The sequence below is a fragment of the Panthera pardus genome, unplaced genomic scaffold (assembly GCF_024362965.1).
Source record: "Panthera pardus isolate Hobbes unplaced genomic scaffold, ASM2436296v1 HiC_scaffold_8, whole genome shotgun sequence".
NCBI lineage: Eukaryota > Metazoa > Chordata > Mammalia > Carnivora > Felidae > Panthera > Panthera pardus.
The window spans coordinates 156792657-156805081 of NW_026527013.1; positions in this window are offsets into that span (position 1 = coordinate 156792657).

A 12425-nucleotide genomic window follows, 5' to 3' on the forward strand; every position below is an offset into this window, starting at 1 on the left:
GTGACAGATATTGGGCATGAGAGAGAGAAAGAAAGGTGTGACTACTAAAAACCTAGACTCTGTATCGACTGCCGCTTACCAGCCTACCAGCTGGGGAGTGCATGTGCTTTCTGGGGCCTCAGTAAGAAACGACCACAAATTTGGGGACTTGAAACAGTACATTTATTATCTGACACTTCTGTAGGTCAGGAGCCCACTGGCTAAGATCCAGGTGTAACAGGGGTGTGTTTTCTGGAGGCTCTAGGGGTAGAATCCACTTCCTTGCCTTTTTCAGCTCCTGGACGCTGCCCAAATTCGTTGCCTTTTGGGCCCCATCTCCAAAGCCGACCATCTCACCGCCTGAATCTCTGCCTGTGTCTGCATATTTCTCTGCTTCTGTTTCACTTCTTTCTGAGTGAGTTTGACCTGTTAAGTTCCCTTTCTGTCCCGGACCCAGCAGGCCACCCTCAATTCTAAATCCCACCTCGTTTTTTGTGCTTATAGTATTTCTCTTTCTTTTCATCTGCTCTCTTCCTGCGTTTGTTTGCCTCTGTCCCCCAGATAACTTCCCCTCTTTACAGGTAGAAAGTGTAGTGGGTGAAACACCTTATCAAAAGGACACTTGGCTGTGTGCTCTTACTGCCACTTAAAGCTGGTGCTTTCCAGGGTTGTTGAAACACATATGATAACGTGTGAGACACGACGTTTTTGTTTTTTTAATGTTCATTCATTTTTGAGAGAGAGGTGGGGAGGGGCAGAGAGAGAGGGAGACACAGAATCCCAAGCAGGCTCCAGGCTCCAAGCTGTCAGCATAGAGCTGTCAGCACAGAGCCCCACGAGGGGCTCAAACTCACCAACCAGGAGATCATGAGCTGAGCTGAAGTCTGAGGCTTAACCTGGTGAGCCACCCAGGCGTCCCTCGAGATATGAGATTCTTAACTGATGGCTGTCTGTACTAGTTCCCGGTCTCTCTCCCCTCCTCTCCAGACCCTCACCCCAGGCCGAGCTTTCCTTCCCAGGTCTAATGCGGGTCCTCAAAGAGCATATCGGTGATTTCAGAGGAGGAGGGCCTAGGGGGCTGGCGTGTGGGGAGGCAGCTGTGGGAGGAGAGGAGCTGAGCAGAACAGCCGGGCCCCCCATTGGCAGGGGATTAGCTGGCTGAGGTCCGTGCTGTCTTGGGTGGAGGAGATTTGCAGGCTGCACTTGCCCTGTCTCTTGCCAGCCACCCCCCCTCCCCCCAGGAGCAAAGCCTAGAGGGCTGGCCCAGGGATCTCTGCCAGGGGGATTTTGTACTGAAAGCACTGGCCTCAGTGGGTATTGAAATGTCAAGGTCATGCTTTCTTGCTACCTATGCTAACTCTTTCTGCTGTCTACATTCAGTATTTCTTTTTTTCCATAAAGGAGGTTGGGTGAGATGTTTTCACTCTCAAAGTCTGTGACCAAATGCTCAGGAAAAACAACTGGAAATGGTGGGTTTTGTGAGTGTGTCAGGGGAGAGAGTGGGGGCAGGCAGGCATGTGTCCTGCTGACTCTCAGTGTCTGGGAGGAGGAGGAATATGGCAAGAGAGAAACGCAGCTGCCTTGGCAGAGAGAATGAGTGAGAGAGAAAACTCAACGCCAAAGAAGCCCAGGTCTTTCAGGAACACTCTGTCTGCCTCCACAGAAACCTGCTCCCCAAGCACCCCTCTCAGCTGCACAAACATGCCCAGACATTGGCTTTGCCTTTCACCCTCACAGGACTTTCTAGTCAGAGACTGCCCCTCTGTGTCTGGGAAGCTGGTTGCTCATTTCTAGAAACCCCTGAGAACTGAACCCCCATGTCTGCCCTTCACTCTGTGTCCAGGCCTGGTGGGACCGTTCTGAGGGAGACGAGGCTTTGGCAGGGAGGCGAGGAGAGAGGACAGGCGGCTTGCAGATTTCCAGAGAGCAGGAGACGGTGATTGTACCAGTGAACAGAAAAGCTGATCCTCTCCTGAGTAAGAGGATTCTTTCTGTCCTTTCTCCCTGGATGTTGAGCCCGTTGGCCTTGGGACTGGAGTTTCACCGGTGAGTTCTCAGTGTGCTGACTGTAGAGTTGGCCTCCACAATCGCCCAAGTCAACTCCTCGATATAAATCCGTGTGTGATGTACTATCCACACAGATACACCGAGTGTATCTGTCCCGGTGGGTCTGTTCCTCTGGAGAGTGCTGACTGTGGCAGGCCCCTTTCCACACCCCCGCCCCCCCAGGGTTATTCATTTGGAATTTGCTGCTGTTTCAGCTGCTTCCAGTCTCCACTGGGGCTTTGCCTGTGGCCACTACTGACAACTCCCTGGGGCTTTTCTTTATTTACAGAGATGGAGGGTGAACACTGGGTGGGCCTCACTCCCTGAGTGTTTCCCTGAGCCTTTTTTCCTCCTCCCTACCCCTAAGAGCTTTATGTTGCATAACGAAGGGACTTGTAGGGTGAGAGGGGGACACTTACCTACACCGAATGTAACTCTTCACTGTATAGTCTGTGATAAAGGCCTCCAGGAAGAGAAAATGGCTACTGGAGGGCCCTTCTGGTTGATTCCTTCTCTCCCCATTTTTTTCCCTCATTTCCTCCTGTGTCCCTCCCTGTGGGTTTTAATAGGGACTGAAATTGATTTGTAAAATGGAATTATTACAAACACAAGTACAAAGAAGAACATTTCTAAAGCTTATCTTGGAACATTTTGTATTTAGAAATCAAGTTTGCTCAGAGTCTTAGGAACTTCACTGAGCAATAAATATAATCAAAATTAGGAACAGTGGAAGGATGGGGGAGAAATGAGGGAAGACTGGTGGGAAAATTATTGTTATTATTATTATTATTTCTAAGTTTACTTACTTATTTTGTGAGAGAGAGCCTGTGTGTGGGAGCACAAGTTGGGAGGGGTGGGGGGGGGCATAGAGTCCCAGCAGAGCCTGACGTGGGCTCGATCTCACAACCGTGAGATCGTGACCTGAGCTAAAATCAAGAGTCCGAGGCTTAACCAACTGGAGCCACTCAGGCACCCCCATTTTTCTTTTTAAAGAATGGTTAAGTGCTATCTTCTGTTTTTAGGACAACAAATTCCTTATTTTTATGAAAGCAATACAGTTCATCAATAGATGGAAATAAAAGAAAAAAGAAAGAGAATTGTACTGCACCTGCCATTTTTAATTTAAAAGGTATTTAACTAGTCCCAGCTGCTTTGGGCTGCTATAACGAAACTATCGTAGCTGGATGGCTTGAAAACAAATACTTTTCTCACAATTTGCTGGAGTGTCATGTTGTTGTTGTCGTTGTTGTTGTTGTTAATTTATTTAATTTGAGAGACAGAGAGAGCATAGAGGGAGCAGAGAGAGGAGAGAGAGAGTCCCAAATGGGCTCTGCACTGTCAGCGTGGAGACTGATGCAGGGCTCAAACTCACGAACTTGAGCTGATTATCAAGAGTCAGACCCTTAACCAACTAAGCCACCCAGGGCCCCCCTGGTACCTAGCAGTGTCACTTTTAAGTGAACTTGAATTCAACTAAGAAGCCAAAGAATTGCTCAGCTAAATGTGTCTCTACAGCACGGATGTCTGAAATACGCAAAGTGTTCTGAACCAAAGTTTTCTGCACTTGACTGGATATGTCTTCTTGGGGTGCAGCACTTTTGAACCCTAGGAAACTGCGAGTGCTAAAGGTTTCTTTGGGCTCTGTGACGACTATGTTGGATGTAGAGAGATGATTCTACCTTGAAAGATTTTACTGTCTTTTTCCAGAGCTACGCGCCTCACCAGTCCACTATCTCAGGATTGGCCAATAACAGCAAGAATTCCTAGCATTTTGTCAACTCACCTTCAGTATAATTTCTCAGGTTCTGGGGGAGCTCTTGGCAGAATGAGTAGGGGAGAGTGTTTAAATATCATTCAAAGATGAACCAGAATCGTGTTTTTTGTTTGTTTTTGCAGAGGATTTGGAGCCAAACATCCTGGCCTCAAATATCCATTCTTACATAAGACATCTTTGAAGACAGCCTCGTACATAGAAGGGCTCAGTAAATGTCATGAATTTTTAAAATTATATTCACGTTTAGGCTTCATGGAATGATGTTGTACCCCATTCCTTCTTTGCTTTATACTAAGAAATGTATTTTTTATGCTTGTACACCTTTCTTTAACTTAATTTCATTAGATATTGATGGAAGGGATTCTGTGACCTAGCCTCCTACCATCTTTACATGGAATTTCCTGTTTCTGCCTCCTAACAGAAGAAGCATTTAGGCTAACCAGCATGTTCCTGGAAGGATTTTACCTATTTCCCTTTATAGATGTCTCAAATGTTCAGTTTTTACATTGACTTGAAAAAATGCCTTGGCCTTTTTTCTCCTGGTCACTGAAATAGATAGCCTCCCCACCCTAAATCTGTGGTCTCTTTCTCTCTCAGTCTGTCTCTCTTTAAATCCCATGTAGGAAATTCAAATAGGGTGGTTTGGAGAAAGAAAAACAAAATACACTAACATCCTTCTAAAAGAAGAAAAATAACCTACTTGAAAGGATCCAGAAACAAGTCTTTACAGATCTGACGCGGGCCTGGACACTCTTAGGGGGCACTCATGGACACTTCTTGGCTTACGGATGTTCCTCGGCGACAACACTAACAGAGCCTGGGGGCAAGGGAGCCTCCAAGGCCACCCGCTTCTTTCAGCTAGCCTCCTCCTAGGGCCCCAGTCCCTCAGATCCAGGGCCTGGATTTCAGGTGTATAACCCTTGGGCAAGTTGGATTTAGGTTGGCCATTCATGGAGGAAATTCCCATTTCCTGAAGACACTAGGGCTGCGGCTCCAACAGACCCAGGGGCAGCAGAAGCCTCCCAACCCACCCACACCTCCTGAGCCAGACAGATGTCGTGCCCTCATCACCCCCCCCCCCCCCACCTTTTTTTTCTTCCAGGGTCTCGCTGCTAGGCTGGAAGTCCTGGAAGAGGCTGGAAGCTGACTGAGGCTCATGTGTTCTGAAAGGCAAGAGACTCCAACTGACCCTTGGGTGTGAGGAAAGTCCCTTTTCTCAACCCACCGCACCCCTTGAGCTAACTGCCAGTTCTGCCCCTAACCCACTAGGACCTCCATCTGACCTGGAAGCCCCCGGGGCGGGGGGGGGGGGGGGGTCTAGCGATGGCCAGGCGATGCTTATAGCAATCTCTCTCTATCTACAAGGTAGATAGGTGGGGTCTGTCCTCACCCTCGGCTACTGCCAAAAAGAAACAAAAACCCACCACCCCTGTTTTAATTGCTGTGGATAGAAAACTACACATCCCCATTAGGTTGGATACCCATTGGATTGCTGAGAAAGATCCCTCACAGATGGTGCAGGCTCCCAATAGGACTGATGTACTTTCAATGGCAAGTGCAGAGGGGCTGAAGAAGTCAAACGAAAAGCCAGGTATGTAACCACTGTGATTCTGTGAGGTTTTGACTTTAGACACTGATGTAAATCCTATTTATGGCCTGTTTATTTTGTTCACCTAAAATATCATTTTTTTTGTCACTACATTTTCCAACTGGCCATTGCTGTTCTTAAGGAATGCTACTGATATTTTGTTTTAAAGAACCTATTAAGTGAGATGTTAGCTATTGATTTAAAGTGGAGAGATAATACTTAATCATGTTAAAGAAATATACTTTTATTTCTAGTGTGCCAAAATATATAAAATACGGAGTGAACAAAGCATCTTACTAAATTTCTTCCTTTTTTTTTTTGATCCAGGAGATTTTCAGGTTTAACTTCTTACATTCATAGAATATATGCACTTAATTATGGTAAATTATGTTTTCATTAAGTTGTTAAAATTACTAATCCTTTCTTTTTTAGGAGTTTTGATCTATTTTTTTTAAATGAACTTCATCTAATCAGCAGTTTTAGATTTTTATTCTGTGGAACAGTGGTCAGGAACAAATTAGTAAGTGAACTACTTAAATAACTTTAAGAAATGCCATGTTTACATATGTTTTTGCAAATTCAAAGTCATGTTAGCATATTGAAGACTCTGAGCAATCCTGTAGTAAATAATACTCCTTAAATTTATTTAATGCAACACTCTATATATTTACTTAAAAATGAAAGGAAACCTTTCCTATTTATTAAAATATATGGGTCAGACTTCTGTAGAATACCAACTTTGGGACACATTGATCTGTGGGTTTTTTTTTTTCCTTATACTGACTTTGCCAGATTTTGTACCATAGCTATATTAGCTTTATAAGATCTAGGCATGGACAGACTTTTGCCAATATTTTCACTTATTTATATTAAAATAACATTTTTATGATGATAAAAGTACTGTATGTTTAATATAAAAAGTGAAGAGAGGCACCTGGGCGGCTTGGTCAGTAGAGTGTTCAACTCTTGTTCTCAGCTCAGGTCAAGATCCCAGGGTTGTGGGATCAAGCCCCATGTCAGGCTCCATGCTAAGGCACTGAGCACAGAGCCTGCTTAAGATTCTCTCTCTCTGTCTGCCCTTCACCCCCACTCTCACGAACATGTTCTGTCTCTCTAAAGTAAATATTTAAAAAAATGAGGAGGGGCTCCTGGGTGGCTCAGTAGGTTAAGTGCCTGACTCTTGATTTCGGCTCAGATCATGATCTTACTGTTCATGAGTCTGAGCCCCTGTTTGGGCTCTGTGCCGACAGTGAGGAGCCTGCTTGGGATTCTCTCTGTACCTCTCTCTTTGCCCCCGCTTGTGCTCGCTTGCTCTCTCTCTCAAAAATAAGTAAATTAAAAAAGAGAAAATGAGGAAATACCAAAAATAATAGACAAAAATATCACCTATATATAATCCCAATATTAGAAATAACCCTAGTTAACATTCCAATCGATTATTATACATCTGTATATATAAAGTATCTATTTATATAGAATCTATATATGTACATATATTTAGGTATTTTTAAAATTGGGATTATTTTGTATATTGTATACAATTCCATGTTGTATTCTTTTACCCATGATTTACATCTTGAACGTTTTACCACACATACATACATTTAAACATAGTTTTTTAATGGCTGTATAACAGCCCAACTCTTTTACTGAAATTGCATTTGGTCATTTTCCATTTTGGAAATTAAATTGTTCCAGGACTGTGGTAGTCACAATAATTGTGTTAAAAATATCTGCTTTACTTACCTTTTTTTAAAAAAATGTTTATTTATTTTGAGAGAGAGAGAGAGAGACAGCGTATGAGTGGGGGAGGGGCAGAGAGAGATGGAGACACAGAATCCCAGCAGGCTCTGGCTCTGAGCTGTCAGCACAGAGCCTGACACAGGGCTCAAACTCATGAACTATGAGATCATGACCTGAGCTGAAGTTGGACGCTCAATCAACTGAGCCACCTAGGTGCCCCTGTATTATTTACCTCTTGATCTGCATTTCTGATTATAAGATGGATTCCTAGAAGGAGAATTGAAACAAGCCAAAAGATTAGCATTTAGAGGGTTTTTGACACATAGTGACAAATTATCCTGCAGAAATGTTTTTATACATTTATACGTCCATCCCTGGATATGCATGTACCCATCTGAACTTCTGATGCACTCAGTATCTTCTTTTCCAAACATTATGGAGGCTCTCTACATGTTGACTGAAATCCTTTTCAGTACAGATTACAGCATGTGTGAAAGAATGGGTTTTTCTCTCCTTTCTTTCCTTCCTGGAGCCTGATCCATACAGAGCCTACAATGAGAAGGGCATATTTTCAAAATATGAGCTAGGGTGTGGGGGAGTTTAGGAAGATTTACCAGCTTAAATTTAGTACCTGCAGTTTATAAGCCCATATATCTTCTAGACAATCCTTGCAGAGGCCAGTCTGGTAAGGATCTTGCCACCTCTCTTTTGCCATCTCATTCCCCCTTCCCAACTCAGCCTCGGAATAAGTAGGGAAGCTGAACGGAGCAAGAAAAATGGCTAGACCAGGCACAGAGCATTTGCCAAAGGGCTGGCAAAGAAAAGGGAGAAGACCCAGGAAGAAAGGTTGCTGCTGGTTGCAGAAACATGCTTAGGATAAACGTTGAGAATATAGAACTAAAGCCCTGTGCTCGTGGATGGAGTTTGGAAACAGGTAGAATATAAAAAAGAAGTTGCTCCAAAATCTCTGCATGGATTAGAATTTATCACACACTTGCGATAAGACATGATTGGTCTTTCTCTGGGATTCAGATTGTGTGTCGGATTGGGCAGCATGAAGCCTGCTTTGTTGCTGTGCGTTGCCCTCCAGTGTTTCAATGCCATCAGGTTATAGAACTGAGCCAAGGGCATTGCTTAGCCATGGCTGCTAAACCGTTAGAAAAATAGTTTCAAGAAGCTGAAGTAGACCCTGAGAAAGTGGTAATGGTACCTAAGATGTGTTTTGAGGAGAAAAGAAGATGCTGTGGCCTCATTTCCTTAAAAAATTTTTTTTAATGTTTATTTATTTTTGAGAGAGAGGGACAGAAGGCAAGCAGGGGAGGGGCAGAGAGAGAGGGAGACACAGAATCCAAAGCAGGCTCCAGGCTCTGAGCTGTCAGCACAGAGCCCTACATGGGGCTTGAACCCACGAACTGAGAGATCATGACCTGAGCTGAAGTCGGACACATAACCGACTGAGCCACTCAGGCGTCCCATGGTCTCATTTCTAAAGATGAAGCATATGCTTTAAAACTGATGGTTCAATTGCAGAGTCAGGGTTATTCGGTGTTGTGAAAGATGCCAGGTAGCTCATAGCAGGGTGGGGGATGTGTGCTGGTGAGAACAGTCCATATCAATTAACATATTTGGGGGGGGAAAGTAGATTGTTTTTGGAGGACAACATTAGATTGACAGGTGATATGAAAAATCCAGACAGAATGGGACTTTCTGGTTTCATTTCTAGGATCCCGGGCTTTGGGGCTCTGATGGGAAACAGGACAAGCCACACATCCATGTGGGATCACATTCATGTCTTTCTACCAAGTCCAGAAAGTCGTGGGTGTTCATATGGTGCAGAAAAGGCAGGGCTGAAGTAGGGAGGAGCTCAAACTATGGAACAGATCCATTAGGAGGCTGAGAGAAAGGACTCTTATGGCGGGTGTAATGCAAAGGTGATGGATGAATTGGAAGCTATGAAAGCAGTAGCTCAGTGCATTATTGTGTGCTGGTCTTCGAGCCTTTGGAAAGGTAGAGAGGGCTGAGAAAATGCATGCCAGATTTCTGACTGTCAGGGAATGAGCAAAACATTTCAATTATGTAATGAGGTTACAAAAAGTTTTCTATAAGGCAATAATAAAGACCCTGAAAAAATGGGGCCGCTTCAGCCAAGCACAGGGTAAAGCTTGACTCCTGGCCCTTGTAGAAGCAGCCTGCGAGCCGCCTGGAGCTCTGTTTGCTAGTGTAACTGCAGTGGTGGCAGGGGAAGGCAGGGCCAGGAGAATGAGGAGACTCAGGACAGAGCAGCTGAGGCTGCATGCTGGACCCTCGCTGGCGTCTTGGCGGATGACGCACGAGGTGACAGGTTGAACTGACCGTGGCTCTTCTCTTCTAAAGGCAGAGAGCCCTGAGGCAGCAAACCCCACCTTGGCCCCCGGAGGATGAGGTGGAAGGGATGCCTCAACTTTCATTATTTATGAAAGCTCGATGGGCCTGAGATCACAAACTTTACTCTCCTGGAGGGACTTCACTTCCGTGTTGAGGTTAAACAACGTGTCTTAACGGCCAGTTGGATGATTTTGATAGAAACACGTTGGACATTTGAGTCAGAGTCTTGCCCGACTCATTACGGATCCCACAACCTCCCTGACCTTTGGAGACCACATGATCCCCCTGAAGGACCTGGCAGTGTCCGCTCCAAGGAGTTACACGCGTTACATTTGATTGTCATTGTTTGAGTCTTCTTCAGTCTTTCCTTCGCCTTATGACCTTGACACATTTGACGACTACAGCCGGTGTCTTTGTATATCCTCAATTTGAATTTCTCTTGCTATTTCCTCATCATTAGTTTTAGGTTATGCATTTGGGCCAGAGTATCACAGAAGTTGACGCTGGGTTCTTCATGCTATCAGATGTCACGTGATTTCCACTTACCCCATTACCAATGATGTTCATGCTCATTACTTGACTAAGGTGATGTCTGCCAAGCAGTTTCTTTAGCAAAATTCTCTTATGTAGCTCCCCTGTAATACAGTCCTCCGATGCTATTTTAATTTAGTGGATTCATTTCACAACCGCATAAACTCACTTTTCCCAAATGTGGTAGCCATGGTATATACCTAAGGCCACTGACCTGGCTTTATCTGTATTGGCAGCATTCTTGTTTCACGTTAGCCTTTTTTCTTTGATTATTTGCAACATCTCTCTTAGCTTTTTAAAAAGGTTTATTTATTTTGAGAGAGAGAGAGAGAGAGAGAGAGAGAGAGAGAGTGAGTGCTCATGCATGAGAGGAGAAGGGGCGAGAGAGAATCTCAAGCAGGCTCCTCCCCGTCAGCACAGAGCCCTATGTGGGGCTCTGACTCAAGAACTGTGAGATCATGACCTGAGCCGAAATCGAGAGTCAGATGCTTAACTGACGGAGCCACCCAGGCACCCCTCTCTTAGCTGTTTTTGATGGCAGGGTCAGGAGGGAGAGACGGCAAAAGGGGATGGGAGAGGAAGGGCTGTGTCTGCCTCTGCCATCATGAATCAAGGCTGCACCCCAGCCTGGGTGCCGAGTGTGTGAGTGCCGGCTGGTGGATCGCCCTTGCCTGTGCCCCCAACATGTGGAACCGGTGTGAGTGTGCTCAGCTCCAGGGGTCGTGCAACGGAAAGAACAGATGGAAAGTAGAGAACCGGGGATGGGTGGGGGGGGGGTGGCGGGGGTGGGGGGTGCTGTGCTCTGGGGTTGATTCCTTGTGTGATGCTGAGTAACCCTTGTTCTTCTCTGCACCTTAGTTTTCAGGTCATGGCAATGAAGAGAGTTCCCTTTCCACATAGCTAAAGAAAAACAGGAATACGTCAGGACTGTGAAATTTTGAGATGAGAAAGAAGGCACAAGAGTAACACAGGTGGAGTAAAACGGAAACAGATGCTCCTCAAGGAAGCTTTGTCCCCCTCTGGGCTCACAGAGAGTCTTTAGCTCCTGGATGCACCTTCCTATGCCTCACGGGTTCGTGAAGATCCACCATTCCAGCCGCTCGCACTGCTTGCGACCTTGCCCAAGAAAAGGTCCTCCCGCCCTCTCATCTGGAACTTGTATATTCCAGAAACTCTTAGAGGTAAAAACCCCCTCATCTGTGCTACTATTTCAGCTCAAAACACGTTTAAAAGGAGGTTATCTCAGAGAAGTGATAAGGAGACAGATAAACATCCTGGAGTTTGTAAGGTAGGAAAAGAGAGTGAAAAGGAGAATTGTTGTCCATAGAAGCCTCCTTCCTTCCTTCTGGGCCCCACTGGAGGCCCGAGGGGCTGGAGCTTTGTGGTGGAGATGTTCCTGATTCAATAAGATTCATAGATGGCAACTTGTGGGGCTCCCACACTTTGGCAATTCACAGAGCTGGGTGAAAAGAAATGACAAAACCACTTAAAAATCTTTTAGTCTTGATAAATGTGCTTTTTTTCTTTTTTTTTTCCTTTTAAAGGATCAAATTCTTTCTTAGCTCTTGGTTCTGACACAGCTTTCTCACTGGAGTGCTATCAGCGACATTTTGCACAATTGGAGGCTGCTAGTTCCAAAAACCTTCTGAAAATTGTTGCCAAGGGCCTATCGGGTAGGGAGCAGAAAGGAGAAGGAAGGAGGTTGTTTTGCATTAAAATAAATAAGAGTCTGAGGGTTATATGTAAGAATCACTAAATTCTATTCCTGAAATTATTATTACACTCTACGTTAACTAACTTGGATTTAAATTTTAAAAAACTAGAAAATTGAGCCCCCCTCCCCCCAAATAAATAAATAAATAGGTTCAATTTGTAAAGCTGAGCTGCCTTCTAGGAATGGAAAGAATGAGTCACGGGCATGGCTTTCCAATGGCATTAGGAGCACAATGCCCTTATATGCCCACAAAACTTCTTTTTCTGTTTCAGGTGGGAGGGGCAGGGAGAAAATATTTCCTTTAGGCAAACTACCTAAAACCCACAAACCACATCTGTTCTTTCCGATGGGCTTGTCCAGTGGTAGGCAAGACAAATCAACTCTCCAGTGGAGGAAGACATCAAGCAGTTTTCAGAGGCTGGCTGGAGAGAGACCACTGGTATCTACAGCCCATAGCAGCTTTGCCGGGCAACCACGTGGTTTACTAGGTTCCGGGGACATGTTCTCACCTTAGGGCAAACTGGGGGCTCGGCTTAGGGGGCTGGGTTGATATCTTTACATTTCAAGGATTATTTGAAAGCCTCTTTCTTTGGCAAGAGACTCAAAGAATATCTAAAGGACCAAAAAAACAAAAAAACAAAAAACAAAACAAAACAAAAGGAAACCCAAACCAAAACAAAAGTGAA